The 17,797-nt window shown below is 39.5% G+C and overlaps 1 long non-coding RNA gene across 1 annotated transcript in view; it reads right to left on the bottom strand.

Moving 5' to 3' along the window:
* Positions 1 to 17,427, bottom strand: part of LOC138108937 (uncharacterized) — a 47,410-nt gene extending 29,983 nt beyond the window's left edge. The window contains exon 1 of the long non-coding RNA XR_011150139.1: positions 17,362 to 17,427. This is a non-coding gene — a long non-coding RNA (uncharacterized lncRNA). The remainder of the gene's footprint in view (positions 1 to 17,361) is intronic.
* Positions 17,428 to 17,797: the final 370 nt, after the last annotated feature.

The raw sequence follows: 17,797 nt of genomic DNA, 5'->3' as shown, positions 1-17,797 counted from the left end.
CTCTATCATCTTCTTTTTGGTGCTTATTCATTCCTCTCTCCTCATCATCTGGCACCAAAGGAAAACATGCAAGGAGTGCCAAGATCCTTCTTTACATAGTCAGGCTTTCACCTCTGTCAAACTCGTTTGTGTTTGTGCTAAAAGCATACACATAGAGCACATAGACCTATTTTTGTTATGAAACCAAGATAAAAATAATAAATGCATATTTTTTTGTTGTTAGATCTCCCAAGCTAACAACCATCATGTTTCTGCAAGAAGGTAGTAACAGTGGACCAGTTTTTCTTTTAAACCTCTAAAATATGACAACAGCACAGAGCTGTTTCCCAATACTAAACTATTTGAAGTATAGCATGTGTAAAGCCAGTCTTGTTATTTCTATATTGCATTATACCTCAAAAAGGCAAATAAGGCCAAGTTTTACCAAGATCTAAACAAAGCATGCTGGTTAGAAAAATTACTGAATAAAGTTGCTGTTAAATTGAGGGAGCAATATCAAGTGCCTTTGACTTCAGCCGTCCAATTTAAAATTAAATCTGAAAAGAAATAGAAAAATAAGGTAACTCCCACACATCATGGGCCCCTATATTCCCTCAAAACAGGACAGAAAAAATGCTCATATCTAAAAACCAGAAGAACATCACTAAGCCATAGCCTCAGAGGCACTCTGTTACTCTTTGTAGCTGGAACTGCTGTCAGACAGACATAAAATTGTAATAAATATCCATTTACCCATTGAAACACATTCAGGAACCCTATTGGACAATAACGCACTTCACACAGCCTTGCCAAGCACATCTCAAGGGAATTCTATTAACCAAACATCTGTTCAAGATCATGTCTTTCCAGTATTACTTTGTATGCTGCCTCCGATCTGCCCACGAAAGAGCACACAAACAAGTCAGTAGAAAGCCTGCAACACAGTAAGAGGTCTTTTTTTTGTTGTTGCACCACGTGGAATGCAGTTTCAATTAAAAAGATTTGTTAAAGTGGTGTAATTAATTATAGGACCATTACATAGAACAGTTAGTTATTGATAGTAAAAGATTGCTACATGTACCTAGCTATGAGCCAAGCCACATGTCAAGGAGAAAATACCAAATTTAAGTCTCAAACTTTCCTTTTGAAGCTTTTTCCCTTTCTAAATATTGAAACAGAGAATAATGTGGAAAAAAGAAAGGACTTCCTAGTTAACAAAGCCCACAGACTAAAGCATCTCACTCTGAAAAGTGCTTTAGGATGTGTCCAATAATATTCCAGGAGAAGCCTCCAACCATTCTCACCTCTGTCATCTCAAAGGAATACAGATTTCATTTGGAGCACAATAGCTCCAGAGCATGAGCCTCACAGCAGTCACAGGCAAAATTCTCCTGAGAGGTGGTGGTTTGACTAGCCTCAGGTGAAGAGAACTGAGCCCAGCATTGCCACAGCTCCCGTCCATGCCTGAACAAACCAGTTACTGAGTAAAAAAGAACTGCTGCAGTTATGACTCCAGGCTCCTACAGCTATATCCTATGATGTTCAAAAAGTTATTAAAAATTTCAATTCTTCCCCTTCAAGAGTTTATATGCATGGGAGTATTTCCCCACAGCATTGCTGCCTTGCAATCTAGAGGACTGGGTTGCATTGCAAACCATTGGCTGGAGTAAAAAGCCTTCGCCAAGCTTCTCCACCAAAACAGAAGCAAACACGCAGGTGCCTCACTCAGAGGCACTGAGAAATCCCAGTTATTTAAACAGGTGGTTGTGTTTAAAGCAGGGCAATATACCGTGTCACAATATCCGTGTCACCCTCTCCAGATCTGATTCTTGACATTTACACTGAGTCCCATCTTCTTTGGGAAAGAATTTAGTATATACAAGGATTAATCATTTCTGCTGTTCTCAAATCCCTTTCTGTGATCCAATACACACAACAGCTTTGCTACTCTGGCATGAATAACTCAGAGTAACTAAAAACCGTCTAGCTCATGAATACACTGGACAACTGACCAAAACCTGTTCCCAGCTCCCTTCTTTCTCAGTCTCTTCCACACAACCACACTTACAAGTTATACATAAAATTGCTCTATATAGGGCCCCTGACAGGACAGCAACATTTTGCAATTCAGGCTGCACCAATTCATAGCACTTGGCCTGCCTCTCAGCAAGGTGTAAAACATCTTACATGCTACCTCTTTGGTTACAACATGCTTTAGCCTAGCTGTCTTAATAGAAGAGGAAACAAACCAGCCCCCAAAAAATTACCCAAAGCACTGACATGAATTTCACTCTCCTGGGAAGCGTGCCATACATCAAACTGCAGTCCTGCTCTGTACAGAAGTATTTTCCATTGTTATGTTGTCTTTGTTCAAGAGTCGTTACTCTTTAAAATCTTGTTCAATTATTAAAATCCCAACTGCAAATATAGAGTAATCAGTGTGGGCACTTACCTTGGTAAAGCAGTAATAAAGGATATAAGATATGCCATGCAGATCTGCTCACAAAATTATTTCCAGCATAAGCAAACACCCAGTGATTAATTGTATACAGAATTTAGGTTTAAATCAACATTGTGTTTTTGTCTTTCAGAGGCTGAAATGGTCTCAAATGGATAAGATTATGGCCCTGAACGATGCACAGTAAAGCTGGAGAAGATATTGCCAGAAACAGTCTACCTTGCAGTATTCTTTATACCTCACCATGCCTTTCATCATCAGAAGACATAACTTCTAAGTTATGACTAAGGGTTAGAAAAGAAAGTAACACACAGTAACAAGGTATCCCAAATTTGAAAAGCCTTATTTGATAAATGAACCAATGGTCTTTTCCCTTTGATCTATAGCTTTTGAGAGTATGAAAAACCCACCCAGGGTATTACAAAAACACAAGAAATTCCCAATTTGAAAATGTTTGAATTATGCTGCTTTAGAACTACAAAGATACTTTAAAATAAATCTTTAGAAAATTCTGAATATGAAGAGGAGTGCTCTTTTATACCACCCAAACAAGCTTTCTGGAAGACCGGAGAGCCCATACAGTTACTGCTTTATTTTTTGACATTCTGCATTCGTGGTATATTACAGATCAAGCATGGACTAGCTCCATAGTGCAGGGAATTAATCATTTGCATTTGTTTCTTAGATATTTTACTCACAACACTGTTTGGAGAGCCACAAAATAAAACTAGCTTCAAAATAAGTTGTTAGCAAGGCAATCAGAAATTTTTCTTTTCCTCCTGCACACGTGCCAGGCGGTGTGGGGGTGTGTATGTCAGGAACTGTTATCAGCTCCCCAAAACCCTGACTGTATCCAGCATTCATTCATGCTTAGATAAAAGTTTGGATGAGATGCGGGTTTAGGTATATTTAAGCCCTTAATGACCCATAAGAACCCTGCCTCAGCCATTTAATTTTTTCAGATAAATTGCATAGATAATGGATAACATCTTGCAAGATTGTAACAACTGATACAAAAACAACACACAGCCTCCCCAGCTACTGATCCAGCCAGGAGGGCACTGCTGTATCCCACATCTTGGTAGAAATGTAACTCTTGTTTTTATTCAGAAACAAAAACTCACCCACAATCACCTCATTTTTCCTGAGAAATGGAAAGGGGGGATATAAATCACTGTCATAGGCAATACACAGAGAAGCTAGGTGAGATAAAAGCTTTTGCCCACACAGTTGTCCAGTTCTGACCACTGAGCATTTGGGGTCATATTTCTAATTGTGCTATGAGTGTGGAAAAAACCCACACACTCACTGGGCTTTTCACATGCTTTGTATGAGCTGTGTTTGGAACTCTGCAAAATTGTTTGATATGGAAATTAACTCAGAAGGTTTTGGTAAATCCTAACACAGCTTTTAAACAGACAACAACTTTAACATCTGTATGACACAGCCATCTTAGTGAAGAGAAGTTCTTACATCAAATAAGCACACTTCTACATGCAGCAGTGCACAATCACATAAAACCCCCAAGGTTTTGAGTTCTTGCCATACGAGTGCTTTGTGCCCAAGTCTGAACGTCATTCCTTTAGGTAATCTTACACAGCCACACGAGTTTGCTGATTATTGGCCCAGCAGTTCAGGTGAGCAAGCCTGCCATGTGCCAACGTGTTCAGCAGTCATCCCTTAACACAGCACGGTGCTCAGGGGCAGACTCTGGGAAATCTTACTCCCGTAGCTTACAGTTGCCAAACCTGAATTCCCACACACTCCCTTGCTGCCTATCTACCAGAGAAGAGAACAAATGAAACTCATCACTCCAGATTGCAGCTTCCTCACATGAAGCCAGCTTAATTGATAATTTAAATAAACCTCCATACTTTGTAATGAAGTACATGCATTTCTCCATTATGCCTTGAAGAGTAATTGACAACAGGAATCAAGTAGGAAGGCAAATGTTAACCACTCAATCAGGATTCTCCAGGGCTCACCAGTTAGCAACCATAGCCAGAATTACTCAAAAAAAGAAAAATATTATTGTAGTTAATGGGGGATTTTAATAGTCAAGCTGGATTTTCTTTTCATTTAAAATAAAAACAAAACCAAGAATAGGGCTGTGCATACAAAAAAAGTAAGCCACATCTCCAGAGACCTGAGTGCAGATAAGCACTCCTGTAAAGGAGACACAGGAAAGGCTTTGGTAAGGATACTTCCCACCCAACCTGGTAAAATCATATCCCTTCTCTTGACGTCCTTCGATTAAGCAAGGGATATTTTCTCTACCCTTCTCAGATCATGGCAAACCAAATCAGGATTTGAAGGATTAAGGAAAGCTATAAAAATTTACAGTATCAACATTTAATCCTGTTTATTGCTAGAAGAACCTGAAGTGCAAAAAGTCAGTCCCTTCTTTGATCCAAGTGTTTTATGCAGTGAAATTCTAAGTCAGTTGCATATGGCTTCTTTTCCCCACAGATTCAAGATACCTGGGTCTTCTATTTGCCCCAGAGTAATTTGCCTGGGAAACATGGTATCCAAGCCCTCACAAATTTTATCTACAGCAGAGCCAAACCTGTGCAATCTCAGACTTAACCACTAGACATAGCCCAGACATGGGCCCTAGGATTCAGGTGCAGTGTTGTGCTACAGTGATATATCCTGTTGCCTTATAAGATGATCTTAGAGATTAAGAAAAAGCTAACAAGATCTTACCAAAGACTTTTCTAGCTCCTTCATGGACTGCCCATTCCAAAACCAAAGAATTAAACGTTCAGAAGCCCTGGGATTGGCTTTCGATGTGTAATGTGTAAAGTACAATTTAGGAGGGAATGTGTCTGACCTTGGATTATCTTTTGGTGACTCAGACTTTCATTTAATGTCTGCCAAAACACGCTACATGTCTACCTTGTTGCGTCTGCAACACTTCATAGGAAGTAAGGGAGGCATGAGAAGGCATGAGAAGTGTGACAATAAGTTACTGGCAGCTGCTCTTGTTCAAGGATGAAAACTATGCAGTCACTGACAAAACTCAAGGTACAGGAGTTAGCCCCCCGTATGTGTGTCCACCTTTGGGTTTGTGGGTAGACTTGGGTTAGGGATATTTTTGAAAAATTGTAACAGGCTTGCAAAGTCTGAATGGCTGTCAACATCTTTAGAACTGGTCTTGATTGCTACAGTTATAATTAACCACCAAATCACTCTTATAATTTCTAAATAATTTCTGCTATCTCAGGAAGAGGTGCCTGCCAGCTGATCTGTAGTATCCTACTGTTAAATGCATCGGGTCCCTTTCCCATTTGACACCCCCACTTCAAGTTCAAAGCAAGCTTCAAGTGTCAGAATCTCATTCCTGCAGAGAGATCCTTGCACACGGATCCAGCAATGGGGGCTGACAAAGTTATTTATGCACTTGCTCTTCCATGGAGCTCTTGCCAGTCATCACAGCTGTGCACATCAGGACTTGGCAGGCTTTAGGCCTACAATATCTTCAGGTAGGAACAGCAGTCAGAATCTAAAGTGCAAAGTCTCTTACCAAGACCCAATGCAAGGGAGAATTTTAAATTAAGTTTTGCTTATGCAAATCACTTACATCTTTCACAGACAGAATCTGACAATGAGCAAACACTGTAGGATGTAATGGCATTGAGTGAAGTATTTCATGGGGAGACTTGAATCAGGAGGCAGATAATGAAACAACTTCTGTCATAAGGCAGCTGATGATCTCTTTTGCAGTATTCCATGTACCTCTCAGCATGTAGAAAATGCTTGAGGCTGCTTATCCTTGTAGCAATAAGTTAAAACATTTAGGGAATTTTGTTTCCAAGCAATTTCAATAAACAGTGATGTCTTTGATAGAAGTCAGTTTAACCTAAATCCCACTTGCTATTTTGCAAATAGTGACAGTGCAGGAGTTAAGCTTAGTAATAGATTTGATGGCCTTGATTAAAAAATAATTTTACTCAAACTAAGTTTCATAAAAACAACTATTCCTTGCTCCTGTCCAGTCCAGCTCTGAGAGACTGGAGGAGATTGATGGCTCAAAACATTTTGGGTGCCTATGTGGGGAAAAGGGGCAGGTCAGGCCTTGCCTTTGGTGAGCGGATACACTGCTCCATACACACCACCCCACCAGAGCCCATATCCCAGCCCTGCAGTGGCTGCCAATCCCTGGCACAGCAGAGGCAATGCTCCACACTCACCTCTGGAGCCCCTAACCCAGCTCCTGAGTGGCCAGATGACCAGAAATCCCACCTGGGGGAAGGGCCCAGGAAGGCCAAAGGGTACTTAAAGCAAAGCGTGAGGCAAGCACATATCTTGACCCTTCCTCCTCTTGGAATTTCTATCAGCTGAACACTGCTGGAACCAGGAGTGGTCACTATATTTGTTATTTTTTTATTTATTTTCTGTCTTTCTTCTAATTCCCTCTTCTCAGAGTTTTGGATAGGCTTGGAGTTTGCTAAATTGAATGGGCTGAAGTTAATGCTTTCTGAAGTGTTTTATGTTGATTGAATGCCACTCTAAAACTTTGCCAAAGTTCTCTGATTTTCTCAAGTTTGCCAGTAAAGCTTTTGCTGTTTCTTTTTAGTCGGTATTTCTCTCATGTGTCTAACTCAGAGGACATGAAAAGCTATAAGCCCTTTTAAGAGTCTCGTCAAGTGAGTTTTTGGGGGCCTTACACCAACATAATTAATGTAATTTCCAACAAATGTAATAAGAACTGTTTCAATTACCCTACTTTTCCATTATTCTCCATAATATCTTCTCTTTTTGAAAGACTAGACTGTCTTTTATTAATAAAGTGTTAAACTGGTAATGATGGTGTGAAAAGTTAGGGGAAGAGGGGAGGAGCTGTCTACACAGGAAAAATTGTATCATACATTATTTACCCTATTTCACTCAAACTCCAAAGAAAAGGAAAAGACAGAATTACTGACTTAATGTGAATTTCTAGATTGGACATGCAGATGAGTTATAAGGATTAAGGTCAAAGGATAGATAAAGGACATAAATCTGCTCAATATTCATTAAGATGCAGATGTTTTATTTAAAGACATTCCTAATTCAGATCAACATTAATAGAAAAAATCTGTTAAGACCAGCACTGTCAGATATCTACTGAAACAAGTTATTTCTGAATCTTTGCATGTGACTTAAGCTAGTGACACAAAAATGCAATTAGATAAGTAGATAGATTTCTTTTTGATGAAATGCTTAAATCCCATTTCAAGGTACTATGGAGGTGTGGAAAACATTCCATACTGCTACAAATACTATGTCAATCCTTTATAGTCAAAGTTGCCTTTTTCCAAGAAAACCTCCTTACCTGACATAACCTATCAGCTAATAGGTAAATGTCCACATCCACCTATCCAGTTAAAGGGCTATGGGTACACTGCACCAGCAGCAGCACAAGCACGTACTGTTCTGAGGTTAAAAGTGTGTCTGGAAAACAACAGCAACACATGGAACTCAACCACTTGTTCCAGTGCTGTCCTGGTTATGCCAGGAGGCCATTTTGACCGTCAGATATTAGAAGGCTTTTTTTTTAATATTCCTTTAAAACTTTGCTTGCATTTCTGCTCTTTAAAGTGCTGCATGTATCTCTCTCCAAGCCATGAAGTACAGAGTATTTTATGCTATAAAATCTTCTCACATATTGATGTATACAGGGTTTTAACATGCAGTGATCAGCATGCATTCCTTCGGAGGTTTTTTGTTCCATTTATTTCACGTAATCTTCTACATCAGTACTTTATTATGCACCCCATTTGTTTTTATTGCCATTCCAGAAAAAGTCACCATCAACTTTACTTACATAACTTTTTGTTCTGGACTTCTAGTTACAAAGAGGTCAGTCCCATTTTATGGGCTAGGCATGTTAAGCAATGTTTTATTTTTACTGTGTCGTCAAATAAATACAGATAATACAGAACACAGAATTGAGAAGGCATAAAGACCTCTAAAGGTAGGAATTGGGATAAAATTGTGAGAGATATTTTCACATCCTATTGTTGTTCAAACAAGAAATACTTAAAGATAAAACAATATGTGTGAATCAAAAACATGCTATAGATTTAAATGTCTGTTCATATTTCCATAGTAAATCCTCCTTTGTGCAACTAAAGAGTTATCAAAGTTAATTTCCATCAATATGAAGTCTGGCACAACAGTCCACAACTTATGTGCATCTCCTCTTTTCTAATTTTGAAGAAGAGTTGATGCAAATTGTTCCAGACCTTTGCATTATTATAAGAAACTCATAAGCTTATTGCTTTTCTAATCAAAGAAAAAAAGCCAAATAACAAAGAACTGATGTAACCAGTTGAATTGTTCTTACTTTTTATTTTCTAGGAGTAAAAGAAGTCTCTAAGAACTACCAAAACTTCTTAACAAAGGCCTACATAGACTATACTCCACAACTACAGTATCAAGAATGTAGAATCAAAAGGACACATCAATCAACACAATTTATAAATAAAAACATATAAATTTCCACAATGGCACCTCGTACTCGGGCAAAGCTGTTTCTAATTTCAGCCTAGACAGTTTCAATATTAAGTCCATGATCACTCCATGTTAATAGCAGTTTTGTAATGGACAAGTCCTCTTACAGTAAGCCAGTTTTTATTGGTCTTTTGGTAAGGTCTGTAATAAGACTTCAGTCACAGCTTTGTGAAAAAATCTTCACTCCACTTTGGGTGCCCATAACATGGGAAAAGAGAGAGTCTGAGTCATCCTTTTACACACACTAGAAGAACAGATCCATGAAGAAACAGTTATTGAAAAATTCCTCAAAGCTCCTCCACAGTCACAGAATATCTGAGTTGGAAGGGATCTAGAAGGCTCCTCTAACTCTTAAGTGACTGTTCTAGACAGGGATCAATCCCACAATCTTGGCATTAATAGCACCATTCTCTAACCAACTACACTAATCTCAGGGTCAATCTATCCTGCTTGCCAAGAACTGAAGCAGACCTTAAACAGTATCCATCAGAACATCAGGTGCTTCAACATTTAGGGATCAGCAGGTTGGAAACACACTTTAAAAAGCTTTCAAACATACATATTGACTGTGCTTCACTTTGCACAGTGGGGTGGACACTGGGTTCCTTTTGGGGTAAGCTAAATCACAGCACCCCTTATACTCCTGTCAAGCAGATAGTCAGCCCATGGAATCAGATTAAAATTAAACCAAAATAAACCAAAAGGACAAAAGGTGCATTGATATGCTTCATGCATGCATATGAAGTCCTCAGCTCCTCCCAGTTCACTCTGTACATCTATTCCTGTTGGTTCACATCACTTCACACGGTCAGAGCAGCCGCAGTCCAGCCAAACAGCCAAGAGGAGAAAACCCTGCCCTGTGTAGGAGACCTCATTCATTTGCTGGATGTGGCAGTCCCCATTTAAATCTAGCCAAAGCTTTACAAGATTGTCTGTGTTTTAATATACACACAGGAAGAGATTATGTTAACCACAGCAACCAGGCTATTGCAGCACAGTCCTCAGAGCCATTCACTCACATTCTCACTACATTGCCAACACTGTTATTTCACAGCTGAATCTGAGCACCTGACCCAGTTATCAGCAGAAAACATCTTAGAACAAATCCAAAAAATGTACATTAAAAAAAATGATAGACAGTCACTCAACTGTTCATCCAAATGGTCCTAAGGGGATCTGAATACAGCAATGCTGAATAACTGTATCCTGTAACTTGTCACCTGCAGAGCACATACAGAAGAGGAGTTGTGTCTGTTTGCCATGTAACAATCCTTAAAACTCATTTCAAGAGAACAGTAAATTTTAATCCATCCCTTATGTGCAAAGTAAAAAGGAAAACCCAGTAAAAAAAAAAAGAAAAGAAAATTAGTAGACATGAACACAAACCAGGGAAAGAAGACTGATTTGTTTTGGATAAGAAATCACTTCTCAGTTCGAGCTGAAGCCTTTCAAAAGGGTCATGGAACACAGGGATAATCTTGTCAATAAAGTATACTCATGTTTCCTAGAAGCTTTTGTCACAAATCCTCATTAAAGGCTCCTAAAGAAACTGAGTTGTAATTAGATAGGAGAAGATCCCACTCTTCGTTGCCTATCTTTTGATCACTTATTAATGAAAAAAGTAAATTGCCCTTTCAAAGCAGTTGCTAAGTCAGTCCTTGAAATATATATGGCTCTTCACTGTTCAATGCACTCAGGTGCTCAAGATGGGCGGGAAGGAAGATGATGCATGAAGAGAAAGGACAGTAGGGTATAGAGTTTATAGTGTAAGAGCTGAGGATTACTGTGACAGGTTGGAGAGTACCTGAAGCAGATGAGTGAAGACAAAGATGAATGCAAAGATGTACACAGAGTGAATAAAATGGTTTCTGCCTCACAAAAACAAATTAAGGAGAGGGTTACCACTGAGGAAAAATACCAGAATTAACTCACTATTCAAAAGCAGACAAATAGAAGGTTTGAGATTATTAGGAAAGGAACAGTAAACCAAAAAGCATCCAGCTATTCATCCTAAAGACTATACAGACATTTATGAACTCATATTGCATACAATTCTATTAATCCCATTTCAGAAAGATAGAAAAAGTAGAAAATATGCAGAATGTTGCGAGGATAATTGAAGATATGGGAAAATCTTCTTTAGAAGAGGATTAAGTAGATTAGTTTGCTGTCTGGAAACTAGGGGAGAGAGAGGGAGCAGCAATCTACAAAACTGCACATAGCATAAAGAAGCTGAAGAGGAGATTTAGTCTGTTCTACAGCAGGGCAAGGTGGAAGAACTAGGTATCTGTCCCCCAGTAGAGTCATCATGAGCCAGTGTGTGCCCAGGTGGCCAAGAAGGCCAATGACATCCTGTTTTGTATCAAAAATGGTCTGGCCAGCAGAACCAAAGCAGCAATTGTCCCTCTGTACCCAGTACTCGAGGTGTGGCCTCACCAGCAACATGCCCAGTTCTGGACCACTCACTTCAAGAAAGGCATTGAGGTGCTGGAGCAAGGCCAGAGAAGAGCAAGTGAAGGGTGTAGAGGGTGTCCTGTGAGGAGCAGCTGAGCTTAAAGAGTGGTTTAGCCTGGAGAAAAGGAGGCTCAGGGGAAACCGTATTGCTCTCTACAACTCCCTGAGAGGAGGTCGTAGTAAAGCAGGGGTCAGCCTCTTCCTCCTGGTAACAAGCAACCGGAGAAGATGAAATGGCCTCAAGCTGCACCAGGGGAGGTTCAGTTGGACATCAGGAGGAATTTCTTCATGGAACGGGTGGTTAAGCACTGGAATGGGCTGCCCAGAAAGTGAAGTCACCATCCCTGGAAGCATTCAAGAAACAACTGGATGTTGCACTTAGTGCTATGGTTTAGTTTGACAAGGTGCTGTTTGATCAAAGGTTGGAGTCAATGATCTTGGAGGTCTTTTCCAATCCTAATGGTTCTATAAACTGGCCTGGAAACACTTTCACTCGGCCAGTTCTTGTGTAACACAGAATTCCACAGCCTGTGTAGTGTTCCAAGAGGATTAGTGGAAGAGTTATTTTGCCTATTCAATTCAAACCTTCCATAAAACATTCACTAAAACTAATGTTAGCATAAGACTAGTTTGATTACTGCAAATGTTCAGGTAAAGTTTTAGGAAAAAAAATTGGAAACTGGTCATTGCCAGATATTTCAATATTTGCACTTAGAGAAGAGTTCTTTATTTTATACACATTATAGTCTTTGTGCTCAAAACCACTGCCAGTCCCTGTCTGCTGCTCTCATGAGAGGCAGAAGGAAAAGTGTCAGCTTCGATATCTCTCGCCCACAGTCCCACTTCCCTGGGTATCAAGTTCACTCTCCAGAGAACTATTCAACTTCCAGAGAAACCACCAAGACAAATACTTCAATACCTAGAGATATATACATCTCTTTCCTGGGTAATGCAAAATTTTACTTCATTTTGATCCTATGCCAGCTAAAAAAGGGTAGATGAAGATAGCCTAACAAAATTCAGAAAGCATTCTGCCCATCTCTATCAGCAACCTAAATGCTGACACTAGTCAAACAGCTGTCTGGAGTAAGCCTACAATTTTACATAAATGCTGGAGTAAATAAAAACTTGTAATAATAAAAACAACCAAGACAAAAAAAGACCAAAAAACACCAAAAAAACCCCCCAACAAAACAACAAAACAAGCAAACAAAAAAAGACCAAAAAACCCCACATGACACCAAGCCAATAATCTGTCAGAGAATCAGCAACTGTTAGACAGTTTTCCTAGTAAAGGAAAGTCCTAGCCATGGGCTTTTTTGGAGTAGCTATGAATCAGTGTGCCATGTTAACACACAGTTGGCTAATCAGGAGTCTGTACACCCATTAATCTGTAGATTACTGTAATACAGTTGCTGGGGTTTATTCTGGAGTTCTTGGGCACAATAATTTGTCTTTTTTCTGACACAAAACCAAATGTTACTTGGTGCAGCTTTGAGCAATTATTTTGAAATAATGCATCAATTTATATAAAACATTGATCTCTTTCACAGTTTGGTTTTTGGTTTTTTTTTTACACTAATAGGAAGATACTGAAAAGATTAAAGATCAAGGACCATCCATTTAGTACAAAAGGACTCCCTCTTCAAAATCATTTTGACAAGGATTAGGAAAACATAAAAGCATTCCACACACTATTCTTGTTAAACCGAACTCCTCCTACAGCTCCTTAAGAAAGCAGAACAGAGAGGCATACCTTTTATCACAGGAAAAATAATATATGAAGACCAAGCTCCAGCTTGACCTTTATCTTCCTAAGTGATAACTCTCAGAAGTGACCAAAAGGTTAACTAAACTCTAAAAAGGTCATCTGTCTTTAATCTGGCTATATAGATCCTTTTCTGATGTTCAATAATACACAGCTACTGTTCATTAAATATCACCCGTCCATTCCGTGTTTTCACCTTCTGTTTTCAGCAGCAGCTAAATTTCTGTTCTGTCATATTAAATAACTTGCAACTTTTTCCAGTCCAGCACATTCTCTGGGATAGGAAGTATTTTATGGTTATGTAAATAGATTCCCAACAGTTCTCCTTCTGTAACAATTCTGTAATGTCAGATATATACATATTTGTTCTGATCACATTAGTGCCTTCTTTGCTCCACTATGTGTCTTTCATACTTTTGAGATATAACAGTCACCTCTTTTGCTCCTCACAAGTGATGCAGCTCAAATCATGTTCAGCTAAGTCTTATTTCAAAGCAATTATATAATCCAAAGTCATACCAGAAATTAAACACTGAACTTCAGTATACAAAGTAATGTTATGCAGGATCAGGTTCTTCAGATGTCTAGAGAGTTCAGAATGAACTGTGAATAAGACATTATTTTTTCTTAAAAAATTGTATTGCAAATACATCCTGAAAGTTCACATGATCTTATTGAAGGCACAGGTTATTCTTGTCACTTTCTTCTCTTTCCTGTTTGCTATTTTCCAAGGACTGCTAGTTACAGTCTAGGGCCAACATTGCAGGGAATGAAGCTTAACACTTTTTTCATCCTTTCAAGAACAGCAGTATTCTGAAGGTCTAGTTCCTTCCACTCTTCATTAATCATAATCCAGCTGATCAAATATTAAAAAAAACACAGTGTTATCTTCTATTTTTTCATCAGGTGTGTACTGAAACCCATGAAAACGACTTTAGCACTCTTCTGGTAGTTTTCATGTTTTCTGCACATCTCCCTTAAAGTCAATCTGGAATATTCACTGTGAAGAACTCTTTTTTAAAAAAAGTTTTATGCAATTTTTATCTTTGTAAACAGAGTTTTAGAAAATTATATAGCATAAAAAAGCTGTTTCAAAAATTAACCCTTCATACTACTACCATTAACCTAAGGAGAAGCAATGTACAAGGTCACTCAAAAAAATGCTGTTGCTGGATGGGCTTCTCCAGTCCTCCTTGCTCCTGGAATCAAAGAATGTAAGTGACCCACAGGCAGATACTACTTAGTCTCTTCACTGATAGCAACACAGGAAGAAACAGAACGTACTTCCCCATCTAGACTAATAATTTTCTTCCAGCTCTCTCCTAGATATATATAATTATTAAATTGTATTATAGTTGTTGTAATTCATATTAGTATATTATATAATAGTAATATATTATATAATTAATATAATCAGCCCTCTTATTATTATCTGCTCTTGGTTGGCAGTGCTGAGGCTGATAAGAAGGGCACTAGGGTAATTAAAAAGTCCTTAAAGGCTCTGGGTTGATTGGTTGATGGGGCAGGAGCACGGGTGGTGTTCTGCTCAATCCCTTCAGGAGCAGGGATGAATGATGAAAGGAACAGGAGAACCCACATTATCAATGAACAGCTGAAGGGCTGGTGCCATCAGTGGATTTTTGGTTTTTTGGATGATGGGGTAATTTTTTTAGCACCAGGCCTGCTAGAATCAGATGGGCTCCATCTATCAAGGGCAAAGGGATCTAGCCCCTGAATTGGCAGGACTGATTGAAAGGGCTTTAAACTAGGTTTGAAGGGGGAAGAGGATACAACTGGGCTCTCCAGAAACAAGCCCAAGAGTGGTAAGCCAGAGTTAGGGGTAAAGTCAGCAGCCCAGTTGAAGTGCATGTACACTAATGCACACAGCATGGGTGACAAACAAGAGGAGCTGGAAGCCATGGTGCCGCAGCAAAGCTATGATGTAATCGCCATCATGGAAACGTGATGGGATGACTCGCATAACTGAGAGCTCCAACAGATGGCTACAAGCTCTTCAGAAGAGACAGGAGAGGGAGAAGAGGTGGAGGGATGGCTCTGTATACCAGGGAGGCTCTTGACACTATTGAACTTGAGGTCAGTGATGATAAGGTCAAGTGCCCACAGGTAAGAATCAGGGGGAAGGCAAACAAGGCCAACATCCTGGTGGGAGTCTGTCACAGACCCATGATTTGATCCCCAGCAGCCACAGGGTAGCAGGCAGGCCTGCCTGTCCTAAGGACTGACAGAACAGACACATGTAAGTCCATATTTCCTGGATGAAAAGCAAGTAATGGTTCTGTGGCTCCAGGCAAATTGAGGTTCAGTGTAATGAGGAAAGCTCATAACAGCACCTGGAAGTCTGTCCTCTCTACTGTTCTGAGTGCTGTACAGTCCTTAGCATGGAACCTAATTTATTAAGCAGCATTTTAGTCTGATTTCTTCAGAGAACAGTTGCATAAACATGCTAAAGCATGTAACTCTTACATGCAAAGGGATGTAAATTCTTTCATATGACTTTTACCCAGGATCTGAACCACTAAGTACCACAGTTTATCTCCTGAGACAACAAAATCAACAAAACTGATAGATCCCAACATAGAAACGGGGGAGGCTAAGCAAGCTGTAGGCTTCTGGGCAAGTCCAAAGAGGGTACCTGGTTAATCTATGCAGCTGCATGTCAAGAGAAATGTTGGTTTGTGAATCAGCAGGTGCATGAACCTGCCTCACCACTCTTGCCTCTCCCTAGAGACACAGCTCTCATGTCAAAGATAATCTAGTCTTACGAGTCAAAGTGAAAGGAAGGATGGTTTGTCAAAAGCAAATGAGAATAGGAGAGATGAAAGGGATTCAAGAGCTCAGATTTAGATCCAAGTTTAATGTTGCTAAAAAACAATAAGAAAGGATCAGAATAGACAGGGATAGCTTGTGAGTTTTATATCCCATTTCTTCCGCCTACGAAAATCAGTCTTAACAGTGAAACTACCAGGGTTTCACTTCAGTCATCCAAATCCAGCATTTGCTCATTTATACTGCAGCATCTGTAAGAAATGGGAAGAGGTTCAAGGGATGAAGAGCATACCATTTGCTACAGGTCAGCATCTTAAGCCTTGGGTGCATTTGAAGCTAATCACCATCAGTCAATTGCTTCATAATGTATTATGAAATTAATTATCTGCAAACCCTGGGACTGAGCCCATTGGAGACATCACCCTGCAAGCAGGACCTAGCAGCCCACCTGTTCATATTTTGTTGTAAGAGGGCAAGGAATGAAGACCTTCAGTCTCGACATCTACCTTCATTTCTGCACAGTCAGTCCTCAAGCACTGATTTTTCAAATAAATAAATCACTGGAGAGTGAGATGCCACATACCAGCCCACACAGCCATCAGTGTGGCATCCCCAAAATATAAATATAAAGTAGTCTCAACAATTAAGAGGGTGGATAAGGGCTGCAATCATTAAATCACTTCTTGAACCTTCCAGTGGCATGCTTGTTTACCCACATCTGAGCTCACAAATGTAGTGGGGAAGATAAATTTTAAGCAAGAAGTGAAAATAGAGAAAATAGTTTTCTTCCCAGCATGATAAAAGGCATTTTCATGGAAAAAGACTCATACAAAGCAGTTTTATTGTATGCAACAACAATAACAAGGTGCTTTAAGGACAGCACTATGAAATACAATTTCTTTCAAATTAGGTGAGGTTATTTTCATCAGAAAAGTTCAGAGACCTTACCCTCTATGAATGGAAAAGAAATCTGTAAGCAATTTAAAAGTAGTCTTTTTCTTAAGCAAAGAAAAACAAGATTTTTATGCATCAAAAGACACAAAACTGCCTACATAACAAAAAGTAAATGTTAAGTATCTGTAACTTAAATTTCCAAAAATGCATCTTTGCTGTTGAAAGAAGTTGCCTCCCATTCCTCAAATCAAATTTCTTCTCCACATTAAAGGAAACAGACCAGGTTGAAACAAAATCTGGAATCAGACTGAGATTTGAGCTCAACAAAACTTGGGGGAGTGACTGTCTAATCCTTCTATGCCTCTTCCAAGAGAACAGGCTCATAGACTCAAACAGTATTGTATCAGAATGCAGACAGATATCCTTTTGCAAGGTGACATGTAAGCAGAAAAAAAAAAATCCAGTAGGTTATCAGAATAAGAAAGTGCTGAGGTAGGAGAAATATTCCTCTCCCTCTACTCACATCTCTGAAATAAGGGTAGGGATCCCTTGCAGTCCTTGTTATTAGCCCAAGGGCTTTCAGCCCTTTCTCAAGTTGAGCAGCCATCAGACAAACCTCTCTTAGGTCTTTAAACTCCCCTCCTGCAGCTGGGTTGGGCCAGCAGCTCCCTGATGAAAGCAGCATCTCCACTTGCTGCGTTTCTCATTAGCTGACTGCTTCACTTTGTCCACCAGAGCCTTCCTCAGTCTGAGCACACTAGGAAAGGAGAAATTTCTCCCTCTTTCTTTGCCAGGGAAAGTAAAATATGTCCAAGAGTGCAGCAGCTCCCAGTACATCATATACAGTTTCCCTTCCCTGTGCAGCAACGACTTAATATCACATACATTTAATATTATAATCTGATTTGCCTGATCAGCGATATATCTGTCATGCACCCTGGCTGGCACTACTCCAAACA

The sequence above is a fragment of the Aphelocoma coerulescens genome, chromosome 4, assembly GCF_041296385.1.
Source record: "Aphelocoma coerulescens isolate FSJ_1873_10779 chromosome 4, UR_Acoe_1.0, whole genome shotgun sequence".
Taxonomy (NCBI): Eukaryota; Metazoa; Chordata; class Aves; order Passeriformes; family Corvidae; genus Aphelocoma; species Aphelocoma coerulescens.
Note: the sequence above shows the minus strand (reverse complement) of the source record. Positions and strands in the feature narration are given on the sequence as shown.